This window comes from Cyprinodon tularosa, unplaced genomic scaffold (genome assembly GCF_016077235.1).
Source record: "Cyprinodon tularosa strain WSP-4 unplaced genomic scaffold, ASM1607723v1 ctg147, whole genome shotgun sequence".
Taxonomy (NCBI): Eukaryota; Metazoa; Chordata; class Actinopteri; order Cyprinodontiformes; family Cyprinodontidae; genus Cyprinodon; species Cyprinodon tularosa.
The window spans coordinates 772926-790944 of NW_024038298.1; the positions used below are offsets into that span (position 1 = coordinate 772926).

Consider the following 18019-nt stretch of genomic DNA (forward strand, 5'->3'; position numbering starts at 1 on the left):
ACACAGAGCAGAACAGTTTGTCTCTTATTAACATACAGAGGAAAGCATCGGTGTGAACGGCAATGAGGTGAGTGTCAGGTGATAATAGGAAACAGATGAGTGCTTTAAATATTTGGACTAATTGCTTCATGGTGGGTTATGTCATTGTTACCCTCATTACCTACCTGTTGATGAAACTCATTATTAGCAAACCTGTGGCAGTAATGTCAGAAATTCTCTGTATTCCAAATGTTTAGAAACCTAAAATATGTCTCTGAGGTAAGGAGAGGTTACCAGTTAAACTGGGTGCAAGTGAGACGATTAGGTTGTATTTATTTTTTCATATAAATGTGGATGTGTTTATGCACATGTGTGAAATTTGTCTGGATTAACCCGTGGCTAAAGCCGTTTGTGTTTACATGCTCATTGACACTGATTTGTTTTGACAAAGGAACTGCCAGAACAAAGACAGGCAAATAGAAACGGCATGCATGCTGGGAAAAAGATTCAGTAAAAACATCTTTACAGCGGTCTGAAACAGGCACCAAGCTTCTTCTATATAACTGTATTTAAAAATTTATTACTCTTGCCTGGCTAAATATCTGTGAGCATAGAAAAAAAAAATTTTTACATTATGCAAAAATTGTGATGTAATTTATTGGGATTCTAGGTGACAGAATCCCAATAAGGGTGGAATTGATCTAAATCAAATTTTGATGTTAAAGCCTCAGAGGTTTTTATAGATAATTAATGAAAAAGCAGCAACATGAAGACCAAGACACGAAGCAGGTAGGTCACAGATAAAGTTGTGGAGAAGTTTAAGAATAAGTAAGTTTATGAAAAATAAAATGGAAACTTTGAGCCTCTCATACAGCACATTTCAATCCATCCATCTATCTTTCCTGCTAAATCCTTCAGGGCCGTGGTTTGGCGGATGCTTATCTCAAGCGGTCTATTTGCAGAAGCAGGATACATCCTGGACAAGTTACCAGTCCATCCCAGAACATCACAGAGACCTACAAACATGCACACACACCCACAACTAATGGCAATTTAGAAATGCCAATTAACCTAAGAGTCATTTTTTTGGACTGTAGAAGGAAGCACCAGAGGAAACCCACGCATGCACAAGAAGAATATGCAAACACCTTGCATAAAGACACTGGGTTGAGAATTGAACCCAGGACCTTCTTGCTGCAAGTTAGCACTGCAAAAACTGCACTAACATGCAGCCCACTGTTCAATCCATCAGTTTAAAATAGATAAGGTATGGGTTACCTGTAAACCAACTACAACATAATGGTCCATCTACACTGACAATGAGATCATTAATCAGGGTAGTAGCCATGATACCAGTAGTAACTCTAGAGCAGTGTTTTCAAACCTGCTACTCAAGGAACATTGCCCTGCATGTTCTCTCTGTTGTAGCACACACATTTCGGATTATTGCTGTTCTGCCAAATTCAGTTTTTTAGACATCAGTTGGAAACCGGTTTTCTAAAGCAAAAGAAAAGCTGCCTTCAAGGAAAAAGGGAGTCTTAATAAGCCCACAGGTCAATTTTCCAGTAAAGGCATACTCATACTAATACTTTGTAGATATTTCTCAAATTGCACTCTGTTGTGAAAATGTGATAAAAAATTTGAAAGTAAATTATTTTTGGCCTTAGTAAATAAAGTTTAAATGACCAAAAAAAAAATAAAACTTCTGCCTAAAATAAAAAAAATAAAAAAATAGATGTTTATATACAAAACTTCTTATTTTTCCTGTAACAAAGAAAATTATTACAATATACTGCAAATAAAACATATTGGTTATATATGCAGTAATTTAAGTGGGTATCCAATAAGTAACCGAGAAGTTATAGAAGTTTTTTTTTAGAAGAAAATCCAGGCGAACTCCTATTGTGCCATTTTGGCACATTTTGGTGTAATATCAGGAATTAGGAATTTATTTTTTCAATTTAAAATTTGGAATGCTATGATATATTTGGTTAGAAAAATACTGCTTTCCTCCCAAAAATCACAAGTTTGATTTTTTTTTTCATGCACTCTTTATTTACGCACTGTAATTCAACACTATTTACACAAAGTTAAGTATGGAAAAAAGCCTGGGGATGCTAGATGTATTAAAAATAACCGTTTGTCCAGTCGGGACGCCTCATACATCTTTGGAAATTTCACATTCTGCAGAATCCAATGATATGCACCAATTTGAGACAGACAGAAGCTGCAGCAAATCACATGCAAGAGTAGCAGAGGTCTTTGCAATTTACGCACAAGTACAGTTTCCAAATATGGGCTTTCTGCTGTACCGTAATACAGAGAGAAGAAGAATTTTTTAGCTGAAAATAAGCTATTGTTTGGATATATAATACAGAAACTGACATTTGTTCTGATGAAAATATCATTTCATAAAAAAAGGCTAAATGTAGGACAGATTTGATGTGCTTTGCTTAGTTTTCTGATAAGTTTGGATGAATTTATTGAGTGGATAACTTTAAATGTTTAGAGTTTTGCCAATGTGATTGAATACTAGAATGAAGTCGGAGTCTCAGGTGAAGATCTGGACATATAATACGTGTTTGTCAGTCGCAGATTCAGTAAGCTACATGCTTATTATTGTAGTAAAAGAGCTGCAGCCCTCTTAAAAGGGGGCACTTTGGCTTAAGGGGTTACAAGTAAGGGTTGAAATACCGCGCTATAGAGGAGCAGCAGAAATACACAGCACAGGTGTGAAAATCACACACTTTCAAAATCTGGGTATTACTGCAGAAAGGTAAGAAAAAAATCATTGAAAAGAGTATCCAATCTGCAGGCAGCTTTTTGGAGTTCAGAGACATTGGTTGGGATAAGAAATCCTTGAATGAAATATGCTGGAGACCCACCTTGCTGTGTGACACTATCTATAAATATAGAGCAAGAGCTGCAATTTGATTTTGTAGTCGGGCTGGGCAAATAATTTATTTTGCAATATAATTACAATTTAAAAATATGCAATTTTCAAATGGCAGAGGCACTCAATTTTTTTTGTCACATTACATTTAAGAAGAGAAAGAGACTAAATTTCTCACTGCAGCCCTTTAGGTGTTGGTCGTTCACTTAAAGTGAGTCTTCTGCCACAAAGGAAGGTAGAGAGATTTGCAGCTAGCATGTAACTAGATGCGAGAAAAACAGTACAGTCGTGCCTCAGTGGACACACTGGAGAAGGAAACTTTCAACATAATGAAAAAACTGAAACCCTTAAAGAAAGCATCTACTAGCTTGTGGTTAGTGCAAAGGAAAATCAAAATAAAATTGCATTGGTATTTGTATCAAAGGGTGTCTTTGAAATGCTTCACTCAGGGGGGGTCTAAGTAAGAAAGGATTAAAACAAAAACTTCAGGACACAAAAAACCCTTACATATAAATGATATATATTGTAATAAATTAGTCATTTGATTACCTCTAAAGGCAGTAGGGTTGCCCCTGATTTAAAATAGGGGTGACAGAGTAGTTTGGGCGACATATTTTTCTTTATTTTCCTCTAACTAAAAGCAAAAGCTGCTTCAGCTTATTCCTTTGTCACCTCTTTGTCCCCCTTACCCCAATCTTGACTCTGTGATCTCTGCTGAATTATTCAAATCCAGACATGGAAATACATTTTTGACCTGTGCGCTTTAGCTGGCTAAACTCCCTCAGCCGGGATGCCTTCATCTCTGGAGGCGAGTGAAGGTTTGCTGGGACGGCCTGAGGCTAAATGTCAGGTTGGCTCGTAAAGACAAGGCAGGCGGAGACATCTTCTTGATGAATAGATGTAAAAAAAAAAGTGCTGTTTCACTTGCATGAAGGAGAACCTAAATAAAGAAGAACAGGAGAGGGCTAGATTTTTTGCCCCTGCTGGGGTACAATCTTGCTCAATGAGTATAGAGTAAAAAAGCCCCTTTTTCTTGGGACTTTGAAAACTATCTCTGGGTTTGGACACAATTTTACTAGAGTCATTTTTATTTCCTGAGGCCAGATAAAAGGTCAGAGTCTGGGTGTTGGACTATCAGATTACCCCAGAATTATTGTAGTGTAAGGCTATGTGCTGTGCAGCAAGGATTTGTGGACCTATTCCTGCAGTGAAGCTAAAAACAGTGTTCAAAAGGAATCCGCCGGGGCAGAGGAGAAAATGACAATACTTCCATATATTACACAGGTCGAAGGTAGCTGTGTAAAGTTCAAATATCTGCTTGAAGATATTGCTAACCTGCTTTGGGTCTCCAATGTTTTTGTAATCGTTGAGGTCCTCTCCCCATAGCCAGCCTCATCAGTCGTCAGCTAACAGGGTAGACCAGGCTTGCCATGCCAGGAGAAACACCTGATTACTTGCATAGTTTTTACCAATAAGTCGAAAGTTAAACACAGATATACTGTAAATAAGTCAGATGATATCTAGCTGTTTATGCTTGGTTGATTTCAGCGTTCCATATTCTGAGGAAATTGATCATCTTTGTGATGTCATGGTTTCACGGCAACCAAAGATAACCTGAGTTGAGGACTTTTGAAAGCCCACAAAAATGCACAGATAAAAGGGCATGACAGACAGATGTTCACTTAACCTTTGATGAAGTGTCGTTCCATTTATTCTGACTTCCACTAACCAGCATATATTTCACATCAGTGTTTTCCTTTATAGCATTTCATCAGTGGATATAATCAGAAAGAGTGAAAGCCAAAGTGGAGGAAATGGGAGACACTGAGAAGGCTGTGTGTGGTTTGTCTTGTAAACATCTCATCTTTTATTCCTGAGTGACACATGTAAGAAGTGCCAGGGTCACTAAAGAGGAATTTAGGTTTTTAGTGTCCTAGGAAAATAGAATCAGTCGCTGACCTGATTCGGTTTACCTCTGACATACCTGCAGTACTGTACATGGTTCTTTAGAAAAAAACGAATTGTTTGCTTGCATAGTAGCTCCTTTTCTGCAGAGTTACACTTACTGCCTCTGACAGAGTAACAAAAGGTGTCCCCTGGAGCCTGGATTGAATGAGTATTTTTAAATAATGCATTGCAGTCAAGGCAGGTGCCCATCGCTGGTGCATAGCACCCCTCAGATCACATCAGCCTTCGCCATGAAAATTTTATTGCTGCAGAACTCATGGGAATCTGTGTGCGACCCTGCACAGTGCAAAAAGGGGGTATATAGGAACTGACGCTTGCTTTTGGGTGTTTTCACACCACAAATAGGGGCTCAATTTTACACATTACATCAGTGGACTCCCCCTGCTTTAAGCATAGCGTCACCGCCATGTGAACTGCTCAGGCTGACACAATGGAAACAGCGGAAAACGTGAGCATGGGGGGAAAAGAGGGGGAAAAAAAAGAAAAAAACAGGACGGAGGCCATGATTTATGTTACCCTTTTTTCAGAAAAAAAACTATTTAATGTATAAACACTGCAACATTGAACTTTTTTAGGGAAAGCAATTAGGTAAATGTAAAACATAAACTGTAGACTACAGATTACATAAAAAATTGTTAGGTGCCTAATGTTTACAATTCCTTAGTGATTGGAGGTGTATTAAGAACCTAATGCCATGTGCCTGCTAGTTTTTAGTAAGGGCTAATTTAATAAGAACATAAATAAACACCATCATGGTGTTTATTTTATACTCAATGAAGTCTATTAACGCCTTAAAATTTCATAATGGGACCTATAGGAGCTACAGATGTTACAAGGAAAACATGCAAGTATTTGACTTAAAAGTTCCCTATTTGGATATCGTAAAGGCGTTATCCAGATAGGGAACTGTTACTTTCTTAAAAAAAACTTAAAGGCCAACGAAAATACAAAGTGCTGAATATCTGGGATTATGTTCTTTGGATGCATTTCCTAAAATGTAATTGCTTCAAATGTAGAACAGAGTTCATATTTATGATAAAATAAATAGAGCATTACAGGAAGAAAACATCATAGTAACCTTGAAGCATGGAGGCAGAGTCGTCATGGTTTGGGATAGAGCTGGGCAATATATCAAGATTTTAAAAATATCAAGATCTTTTCAAAAGAGATAGATGAGTCTATATCATACATAGGCGGATCTACTGGGGTGGCATAGGGTGGCAAATGCCACCCTAAATGACAGCCTTGCCACCCCAGCTGCCACCCCAGTTGGCGGTAGGGGTGGCGAGGCTTATAAATTATGGATCATTTGAGAATTACGACCGCTAATTTCTAATGTCGGACTGCAGTGAATGCAGCACGAGATGACGTGAGAGCGACTGAGACTGATTGTTTTGAAAACCGAATGGGGCAAAGCGAGGGAGCCAGGGGTGATGGGGGGAGGAGACACGGGATGAAACAGGTAAAAACTGATCAACTATCTATCGAGAAATAAAATCATAATGAGAGCACAATGCTGCTAGCATAGCTGCAATGCTGATTTTGAGATGATAAAAATCAGGTTGCAGAACGTTATTTCTCCAACTATGATGTTAGGCCTGACGTCTCAGGCTCAGAAAGACATATTTGCGGTCAACTATGACAGAAAAGAGACGATCAAGTTTGTTTTACTCAAATCAAAACGCACAAAGGCATTGGATCTAAATACATTAGTGAAGCGTTTTGCTGAGCAACATGGAAATCACTGCATTCAGCTGTTATAGTCATGTTAACTTTATGTTATGCTCTCTGGTGAGCCTTTACAGAGCTGTTACATTTTGTTTTGGCACCTGAGAAAATCTGATAAAACCAAAAGTGTTAAAAGTTAAAATGTGATACTGGTGTAAATCCTGCTTAATATGAAGCAGTGTTGTTGTTTCTTTTTTTGTATATATAATATGAAACTATCCAGAAATTACCCGTATGAACCTACTCACAAGCAAAATGTATTTGTTGCTTCTTTTCAGATTTGTGGAGATTTTGATGTAACATACAGAACCCGCCTTTTTGTTGATTTGTTGATACAGCAGTATGGAGGACCAACTCTGCCATATTTAAAAATAAATACAGAAATAAATAAATGCTCAATAAATAAATAAGCATACAATTAATTGCCACCAAAAATACAAACAACAAATAAATGTAAGTAGAAATTAAATTATACAGCTAGTCATAAAGGTACATCACTCTTTTAATTGGCTTCTTTATTTCTTTGCCTTTTTAATATTTACCTTATTTATTTTTTTGTCATTTATTATCTTCAACTTCATTTTTTAATTACTTATATTTTTAAGTATTTATTTATGTGCATGTTATCATATTTTTGTCTGTTTTATTCTTCCTTTGTATTTTTTTTACCCTAGTTATTTCTTCGCCGCTATTTCTTTCTGCCTGCCCTTTTAACATTTCTGCCTGCCATTATAATATAATTTCTAATTACATTTATTTGTTGATTGTATTTTTGGTGGCAATTAATTGTATGCTTATTTATTTATTGAGCATTTATTTATTTCTGTATTTATTTTTAAATATGGCGGAGTTGGTCCTCCATATACAGCTCTATCTACAGCATATTTACATGTATGAAATGTCCCTTTCATGTTGCCTTAACTGCTGTATGTCAAGTTACTGAGGAAAAAATGGGGTAAATGTGTGTTCAGAGTAAACATTACATAGATGTCCAGTACCTTGTTCGGGTGCCTTGACCCATTTATTTCTACTGTGTAGTTCTGCTCACTTTAGTACAGCTCAGTCCATAGATCTCTGATGGGAAACTTTTTCTTTGTATCGTTTCTTCTTGTGCAAATGCTGCAAAGCTGCCTCTCTGACAGTCAATCTCATACATCTGCGACTCAGCACCTGTGTCTTACCTTAATACCTTTCCTGTCATAAGGCCCCTCTAGAAGTAGTGTTATCATTCTTCTATCTCCCATTAAGTGAGATCTCATTGTACGATGTATTATTAATATGAACTGTTTCACATGAAACACTAGTACTGTACATACTATTCTCACCAAACTGTGATAACTGATTAAATTCAGTGTAAACAAATGCCATATGTTGCCACCCCTAAAAAATTCCTGCCCCCCTCTTGCCACCCCATAAATATTTTTCTAGATCCGCCCCTGATATCATATATATTGAGATGGTCTTTGTTGCAATATAATTATAGTTAAATGAATGCCATTTTCAGATGTTTGTTAGAAAATGTACATGTGTGACATTTGGTACAAAGCTTTGATTCAGAGGTGAAAGATTTTTATCATTAAATGCTAACTGACGGGTGTCCTCATTCATTACTATAAAGCACTAGATAAAGAACAGATAGGGTAAAAAAATTAAATATAGTGGTTAAAGATAGAGCATTGCATTTAGCTCATATATGAGTGACTAACTGGCAAAATAAACTAATGGTTTCTGTCCATCTTTCAAGCACAAGGAGAGCTATAGCTCATCAGATCCTTCATCCCATGTTACTAGATGGTTATAGGAGCATAGAGGAGATAAGTACCTGTATATTTGTGTTCTATGATGTGTTTTCCAACGCTTAGTTTTGCCAAAACACCTTTTAAACAAATCCTTAGAAGGAACAGTGTAGAGATACTAGGAATCTAAAGCTGCTGTTTGTTCATTTCCTATCTTAAAAGTAAAGTGTTTAAGTATTCATTTGAATTTTGTTATCAACTGACCCGCTGGTTGTGGAACTGAAATGCTTCACCAGTGAATTGAGTGGTGAGATGGTTACTAGCCAAATTAGTTAATCAATCTGTAAGCTGCATCCTTAGTGTCAAGCATCTGGCATCCTGAAGTGAGTGAATCTTTACCGATGCAGACTGGACAGAGTAGATTTAGACATGATTTTCAGCTGTGTTTGTCGTGATAATATTGTGTAATTTTTTGAGATGTCCAAAGAGACATGGGGGCTTGTATTAAGAGGTGATCAAACTATGCATGTTACTGTGTGAAAAAAATAAACTCTCTAACGGGACTGTGTCCTCCTTTGCACTATAGCCCAGTAATAGCCCAGTAACAATGCGAGGGCTAACTAAGCAGATGCGTTTACCTGAAAGTAAACTTAGAAGCTGCATCAAAACACATCTATATAATAAATATGCAAAACAAAAGAAAAGCAGAACATATTCATGTTTAAACAATTATTTTAACTCGTAACATCATATATAATTCACAGTCAATTCTAAAAGTGTAATTCAGGGCTATAGTGTGATTAAAAAACTGTGTGCCAGTTTATGAACAAACTTTATATAGACCACTTTAGAACCTCACTTCTACCTGGTGAATGAATCCCACTCAAATCAAAGTCATAAAAAACAGACGGGTAATACAGGTCATTCAGATGGATTGTTCAAAGCAAATGGTTTTATGTTACATTCTCCTTTTTTCCCCTCTATTTCTAAATCCTAATCAATTATTTTAATTGAAACAGACTTTTTTCTCCTTTTATGTTTCACCGATCAAGACAGTTTATCTAATGAAAGTCTGCACCATTTACAGTCAGCAAGGTCTCACTTTAGGACCATTCTCTGCTGGAGCTTAATATCATTAAGTTTCTGTTTTTAGGCTGAAATCTGAAGAATTACCTCAAAATAAAAAAATATTTCCTTTTGCTAGAATAAATAAACTTATTTCAACTCAAATTACATAAATTGCTGAATAGTATTCATGCCTAAATGTTATTTTTTATTACTGTTTTACTTTGACACTTTTAACAGAGATTTTCTCTTTATAAAGATATTTTCTGTTCCAAAAAAAATACCTTAACTTGCTTTTTTGATTTACAATTTAAATTGATTTATCAAACTACGGAATAGTTGATGAAATACAGAAAATAGTGATAAGTAACAGCCGATGCATTTATTTTGAGATAATAATAATATTTAGTTAAAATTTTCTAATGCATGGGGAAAAAGACATGTTAAACTTTAGAAGGTGTTCATTTCGAAATCAAACATATGAAACCAAAACTCCTACCGGTAGATTTTATATTTCAACCAGATGGAGTATTAATTAATGTTACTGTAATGTTTGTAATTCTTACAGATAGAAAGTCATGTCAGATAATTAGTCCATCTTTAAACAGAAGATGTTTTCAAAAACAGAAAGGTTGGAGATAATAGTTGGTGTTTTTCGATGGATTGGATCAGTTACAACACACCTTTGTCCTTCAGGCAACCAGCTGTTTTTAATTGAAAGTATTGAGACTGTTGAATTCATTCGATCATTGGATCATGGTTTGGAAATGTTTCTTTTAAATACTGTAAAACTGTTTAGTCAGAGTCTGTAAAGTTCAGTTAACTGTGGGCGACAGCATCTGAGTTGCTCGGGATGAGCTTTCTGTAGTCATGGCCAGCTATACTTGTCAAGATCTCTTCTAGTGTCTCTGTGATGAGCACTAATAAGGCAAAGCCAGTGACAACTACCAGGGATTAGTCAGCTATCCAGAGAAAGTAACAATTTGTTCTCCTGGAAAATATATTAAATATCAGGATCATCAGAAGTCAGTTTTTTATTATCTGTCCACCAAAGTCAGGTTTTCAACAAAAAAAAAGAAAAGATTATAGGTTTAACAAGATATTTAATATTCATTATTGTGACATTTAGCAAAGTTAAAAAATATTACTAGAAAGAGAATGGAATAAAAGTAGGACAAATGCTTTACATTTTTAGTTATAATTGGTATGCTACTAATAAATGAATGGTGACATAACAATTTAATTTCATGTAAAATAAAGTTAGCTAGTTAGTTAGTTAGTTAGTTAGTTAGTTAGTTAGTTAGTTAGTTAGTTAGTTAGTTAGTCAGTTAGTTAGTTAGTGTTATGTTAGTTACCGGTATGTGTCTGCTGCATGTGATCTGCCAGATTAAACAAAATTCACCACCAAAGTACTGTTTTTTTTTTTTAAGTCTGTATAAACTTAAATCAAAGTAGGCTTTTTATCTCAAAGAAGTGATGGTTCATATAGTTTATGTTGGCAGCATCAGAAAAAAACGGGCTAACTCTTAATTTACTCAGTGTCCAGCTCTGAAGGACTCTGCTCTGATCTGCTCAGCTCCTTAGTGTTACAGTCAATGGGTGCTGTCAGCCATCTAGCAAAATTCGACTTGATTTTTGCCTAACACCAGAGACAGACCACAGTTAAGCGCTGGTAATACTCCCCGCAGCATTGTGTCACAGTGAGCTTGCCGCAGATATTTTTGATTTATGCTCAATATTGAAGTGTGGTCTGTGTTATGCCACGCCACAACGCAAGAGGGACAATCACAAACTAGCTGTGGGTTGAGATTCGGCCGAGACGGTGAGGAAGTGAGGGCAAGTTGGTGCGACAACGTAGGGACATGAGGGTGAAAAAGAGCAGGGATCCAGGTGAAAAAAGGGTCCCAGTGTTCTCACGCACCTCGCTCTTCTAGCTGGTCCACCTTCACAAGCCGTTTTCCGCAATGGCGGTCTTACAAACAAAACAAGCTGGTAAGGTGACAAACAGGAGATACGCATAGTGTACAGCGGATGTAGATTTGACCAATCAGATCCCTCCTGTCTGAGGCACTGTCTGCGGTCACCTGCAATTTTGGAAAGGTGCAGCAGAGTGTCTGCGGCAGGGGCAGGGGCACATTTGCATTCAGTTCGACCTGATTTCTGTGTATAAAGCAGCCTTAAGTCTACTTAAAAACATTGACGATCAGAGCATCCAGACATTCAAAAGGATTCACCAAAGTCGGCTAAATATTCTTAAACATCATGTTAAATTGATAATTATTTATGAATATACGTGTATATATAATCAATTTCATACATAAGATCAAATATTGGGCTGATTATATTGACCTAGGTACTGTAGTCAAAACATAATGATTAAGCTCAAAATTCACTAAAATTAACAACTATAGTTTCTTTATACTAAGTTTACTCACCCATTGTAGAGTATACAGAATTATATGTTGATATCAAAAACTAAAAAAAGAACGGCGGTTGCTAACTATTTGGATTCCATTTTGGTTTGACTTCCAAGTCTATGGCTGCTTCTGTTGGGCTTCTTGAAGCACCTCTTGTCTTAGCAGCAGAAAGCAGTCAGTGTAAATCAGAAGGGCAGAGAAGGAGCAAGGAAAGCTGGACATGGTGTAAATGCAGGACTCAACCTTGCAGTAACCCATAAAATGCACTCTGAAAGATCTTAAGTAGGAATAAAGGTAGAAATCCTGGCTCAAGTCAAAGGCAGTAAGTTGAAAAAGTTTGTGGACCACTAATAAATACTGATATTGAATCTGTAAATGATGCAGGTCCATCAGACCAATACTACCGGTACTTTTCTGTGAATCCAAACTGCTGATTCAGCTTAAAATGTAGTCCATTTACATTTACACAAAAAAGTAACATTTTAAATCAAACAAAGATACATTCTGTTTCATCTTTAAGAGATGAAAGTTTGGAAACCAGAAAAAGCATTGCGTAATAAAAAGGTTATTTTCAAAGCACATGATTCTGAGGACTGGTGTTCATTAGACACAAAACAAAGACCACGAAAGAACATGTCAACATATTCTCATTATCAGTGCGTATGAAATCGTACGAAAAGTTATGCACACTATTTCGTACGTTTTAGACGTTTTTCCTCAAAAAACCACATCAGTGCGCATGCGCTGGCAGACAGAGAAAAAAAGCAGATCCGCGGACGGACGTAAAAATGGGAAAAACAGTGCAATCATCACTTATTCATGTCTCTAACTACGTTGCTTGCTGTTTTATATCACAGGGTTAGGGTTAGGGTCAGGGTTAGGGCTAATTGTAATTTATATTCTATATTCGTGAATGGTGCGTCAGATGCGCATACAAAGAAAAAAACGTCCAAAACGTACGAAATTACGGTGCATAACTTTTTCGTACGATTTCATACGCACTCATAATGAGAATAGGTTGAACATGTTGAATGGTGTTGTCTTTATTTACAAAAAAATATCTGTTTTCAGTTCAGATGTATTTCATGAAAAAAAAAAAAGACGCTGGATCATTGACTCTCATCTGTCAATCATTAGCATTCATTATTTGATGTTAGGGCTGACGGATTTTGTCAAATATCTAAATTGGGATTATTTATAACCAAAGTTGCGATTATGAGCCGCTTACCCCAGGCTTTAAGTTTTTGAATTGGTGTTTGCCCAGAGGCAATTGTTTCAGGACTTTATCTTAACCTTTGCGTAAAAAAAGTGTTTACTTCTACTTGCATGCATGGATCTGTGTGCTAGGAAATCTCACTATCATTGTGTGTGGCGACAAACCCAGTGCTCTACCATCACATAAAGGATTGGAGGGAGAAATGTATTGTCTTACCCTTTTTAAATACTTTGTGATTAAAAATCTGTGCTTTTGCAATTTGAAAATTGCATTAAGGTAAATAGCAATTATATTGCAAATGCAATTAATGGCCCTGCCCTATTTGATGTAAATTATTGAATTAAAAAATACCTGAATCAGATGGTAAAATAAACATTTAACAAATATGTGAAAGATATTTTTTGCACTACCGAAATAAGTTATTAATGTTTCATACTATTTGTTGGATGACAAAAACTTGTGTTGCTCTAAGGTGTTTGACACTGTGAAACAATGAGTATGATTAACGGCTAATTATACACTTTATTGAGGGTCATAATTGTGGTAAAATATTGTGAAAAATAGCACAGCTTGAAAATAAGCAGTTGAAGATGTGTTTAAAAATAAGTACTAAGAATAAAAACAATTGTAATTTTAAATCTTTTTTTATATTTCAAAGTTAAATTGTTCCAGCGTGTAGGTCTAAGGAACAGTTAAGATATTTCTCATCTTAGCTGCAATTTTCACCATTACCCTGTGTGATTACGCCTCACGGTGAGACAGATCTAAGTTTCATTCAGAGGGTTGAAAGGGGCTTAATGTGTGCAATTTGCATGTCCTTCCTAACTGGCAGTGTCCCAATGCTTTGATTTTATTCAGCATAATAAAAAACATAGCAAGGTTTGGTCAGACAGCAAATCTTTGGCATCATTGAAACTGTGATCGCTGGTGAAGAGCTTAGAAAGCACCTGGTTGATAAAATGTGCTTTTCTTTTTTCTGGAAACTTGTAAAGAGAATATTCTTTTGGCAATAAATTACTTTTTTCCACCCTTGAGTTTGAGTGCCATACATAAGTGATGCATTGCCTCAGTGGGTAAAATGGGACATTTTTTCAGTGCCACCGAATGAGGAAACGAAACAAAATCAACCAAAAAAAGACCCTCCTACATTGATCTTGAATACTTACCCCGTAAAGCCGGGCATACACTGTACGGTCTTTGTGGGCTTTTTAAGCCGATTCTCCAGTGGTGCAAGATTTTTTTCGATCGGGCCAATTTCAGCCTCATCATGCGTCCTGCTGCATGTAGTATAACGAGGGCTGATCATCCTCTCACCACCTCCTCCCAATCAGGAAAGTCGGGAAAATATCGAACATGTTTGAAATTCAGCCGGCCGTCATAAGGTGTTTGTGGACAAATCCTGCTGTGGAAGCAGAGCTACAATTTACTAGAACCTCGAGCACTGCGCATGTGCAAACAATGGAGTTCTTCTTCCAGATTGACGGACCCGACCAGCACCATCTGTCAGCGCTCAGTCCAATGTGTGGTTTTTGGACGTGTTATCTGAGCAGGTAGATCGCATCAGAGCATCGGGGCGCACAGTGTGAGAATATAGTGAGCTGTGAACTTTAAATCCATGCGGTTTCGTCGTATGATTGAAAATATCGCACAGTGAATGCCCGGTCTAACTGTAACATTACTGATTTTTTTACTTTTCTCTACCTCTTTTAAACCATATGTCAGTTTACTGCCAGGATTGTCATAGAGCTATTTTAAAAGGCTTGTTTTTTATTATGCCATTCTGAACCGTATTCCTTCTTTATTCTAATAACTATGGGTCCTGGTATTTTATGTTATCTATCAGAGTTTATCAACATATGACACAAAATATGATCCATTGAGGCGTTTAAAAGATAATCTTGAGAATATTCACCTAGTCCAAAAATCTTTTGCACAATACTTCCATTAAGCTCCAGTCTGAAGGTTCTGGGTAATTTCATAAGAACTACCCCCTAACTGGGCTGTTTCCTGAGGTATATTACCCCCAAGGGAATTTCTTTTCTACCACAGTAAAAGCAGTAGAAACAAATGTCTCCAATGCATCTAACATTAAGAACCGCTTCAGGTTCATAGATTATTGATGTATTTTACGAATACTTTTCCGTTTTTTTAGGTAGAAATATTAAAGATTGACCTTAATACGTTTTTTCCATGTGCTACTCAAAGTTCGGCCTCTTCTCATTTAATGGACTTACTTGCATATAGATGTTGCCTGAAATAGTACTGTTCTTCAGCACAGACAGTTATCTTGTACCACTTACAAATGTGATCATATGAACAACATGCTCTAAAGCCTTTTTTGTTTGTTATGGAACATTTTTTTAGAAAATGTTTTTATGTTGCAATATAAGACAATGAAAAACACTGACAGCCTTTTTCAGTGTATTTAGCTGATGAAATATTGTATATTTCACTGGTTATAATTATGACATATATCTTGTTTTGTTAGCAAACATGTTGACATTTTTTAACTCATGACTAAAAATGTCCTCATGACATATAGGAGCTCTCACTTAATCATCAATACATGAGCATGCCTTTTAATCAAATTTTAGCGAGATAAAAGAATAAAATATTATGGTAGATGTACGGTTATAAACAAATCAAGCACACACCAGGTCTCAGTTCTCGCTGTGGGATTATTTTCTGGTTTATTGTGGACTTATTAAACAGGAAGATTGGTGCACAGTGAGTTCTCGTTTGGTATCATGTAAGTTTTGTTATTGCTCTTAGAATTTCTCACTCTTCACCCACTGTGCCTCTGTTGAGCTGTTACAAGAGCTGTGAATTTATAGAGAGACACAAAAAAACTTCAAAAACAGTAAAGAAAATTAAGAATATACCTTTGCTACTAACCCCAATGAACATATATTGTCATCATTTTTTATATTTAATAAGACAAGGCCCAAAAGAATCAGCATCTTCTGTATTTGAAAAAGCCAAAAAAATAACGCTTATCTGTTTGCATTGTGAAACAAGTTATAATTACAATTTAGTTTTTTTTTGTTGATTTTTGATCTTTATGGTCAAAATTACTGGTAAGCAAAAAATAACTTGGATATTTTAATCTTTAGTATTTATGCAGTGTTATGCCAGATTAAGGATGAAAGAGAGCACATACATTTATTTAAAGTAAAAGAAACAGAACTACACTGAAAAAAAAGACCAAGCTAGATTATCTATAAACAGAAAATGGCGTATACCGGGCATTGATTCGATACTACTGTTGAATGAATGAACTTGCCATGTGAGTGAAGGGATCAGAAATATAGCGAACATAGTTTTACCTGCCTGAAACTCGCTATAAATCACTGCAACTTAGGGCTGGACGATATAGAAAAAAAGCTTATCGATTAAAAAAAATGCATGTTGATCGATATCGATAATTATTGAAAAGATTTGAAACCATATTTTATGTGCAGCTCTGCCTTGACTTTTTATGATATTGCTAAATGTGTCATGATGGGTTCACTGAAGGCGACCTAGTTATGCAGAACACCACTGACGGACACAAGGATGAAAAGTTCAACAGTTTATTAAAGCACAAACACACAGAATGTACTGATTCTGGTTCGGGGCCTGGATACTGGTTCACCGGAGTCTGCGTGAGAGACAGCACAGTTAGGGGTTTGTTGGCAGGGTTTTACTTCCAGAAGTTCACTGATTGTACCTTGAGGGTTCTTGAGGTTAACTTTGGGAGAGTCACTGTTGGTTCTGGAGAAGGGTTCATCAGCAGAGTCCGTTAGCTGCTTCAGCGTCTCACGTCTTATTAGAACAGACCTTGGCTTGGAAGTCCCAGCTCAGTCCTGAGCTGCTTGAGGTTTCTCAGAGGGATCTTCAGGGTTTGGCTCAGAGGGTCGGCTCGGCAGGTTAGCTCTTCCAGAGCTTTCTCAGAGGAGGCACAGGTTTTTCCTGGAAGACAGAGATAATAGTTAGAATCCAGACTGGATTCAAAGTCATGGAGATACTCAGAGGATCTAGGCTTTAGCGCTGACCAACTGGAACAACACTGCGGCGTTGAGGCAAGGTCTGAAGACAGCTTAAGTAGTGGATCCTCTGATGATCTTGACGAGCTGCAGCTGTGCAGGGAGCTCCCTCAGAGGATCCACGGCGGACTCTGCTGGAGAAAGATGGGATTTCTCCAGCTCCCAACAAAATGATTTAATTTTAATAAAGAACACAAACACAGACTTCCAATTAAATCTTTATTTAACCAACTTTTTTAACCATAACAGAATTGTTTTAAAGAAAAATAACTTAAGAGACCTGAGTTATGTTATTAAAGGAGAATTCCAGTTTTTAACACTTTTAGCCCATTTTCTGTAGTGTCCAGGATGAAATCGAATGATCGACACCAAAATTTTGACAATTGGTCTTGTCTCTGCTTTTTGGCTCATTTAGAATCCACCCCTGGCTGCTTCAGAATGGCTTCCATAGTGCATGTCCGATAATGTCCTTAAAACAACCTTAAACGTTCTTTTTTTAAAATATGCTACTCACCGGGTCATCAGCGCTGTTCAATGACGTTCCAAAAAAAGTTTCGTAAAGAAAAAACGTTCCTGTAGTGTTTTATTTAGCATTTTGTAAATCCCATTGAGTTCTGTTAGAATAGTCAATATTCCCCTGCCACGGAAAACGGAAATGGGGCCTGTTTACACAGTTGTAGTCTTTTCGCTTCACTCTGTGTACTCCGACGTCGAGAATGAAGAATCCCCCTTTCGTATTCCATTTTCAGAGTTTTTTAAAAGTGTTTAACAGAGACGTTAACACCTCGACGTCGGAGTACACAGAGTGAAGCGAGAAGACTACAACTGTGTAAACAGGCCCCATTTCCGTTTCCGGTGGCAGGGGAATATTGACTATTCCAACAGAACTCAATGGGATTTACAAAATGCTAAATAAAACACTACAGGAACGTAGTGTTTTATTTAGATCATAGTGTTACATACATGTCAACAAAATAAGCAGCATTTAAACA

General features: G+C 36.7%; 1 protein-coding gene across 2 annotated transcripts in view; it reads left to right on the top strand.

Annotated features, from left to right (window-relative positions):
- ssbp4 (single stranded DNA binding protein 4) overlaps positions 1 to 18019 on the top strand; it is a 134012-nt gene that overhangs the window by 6246 nt on the left and 109747 nt on the right. The window lies entirely within an intron of this gene.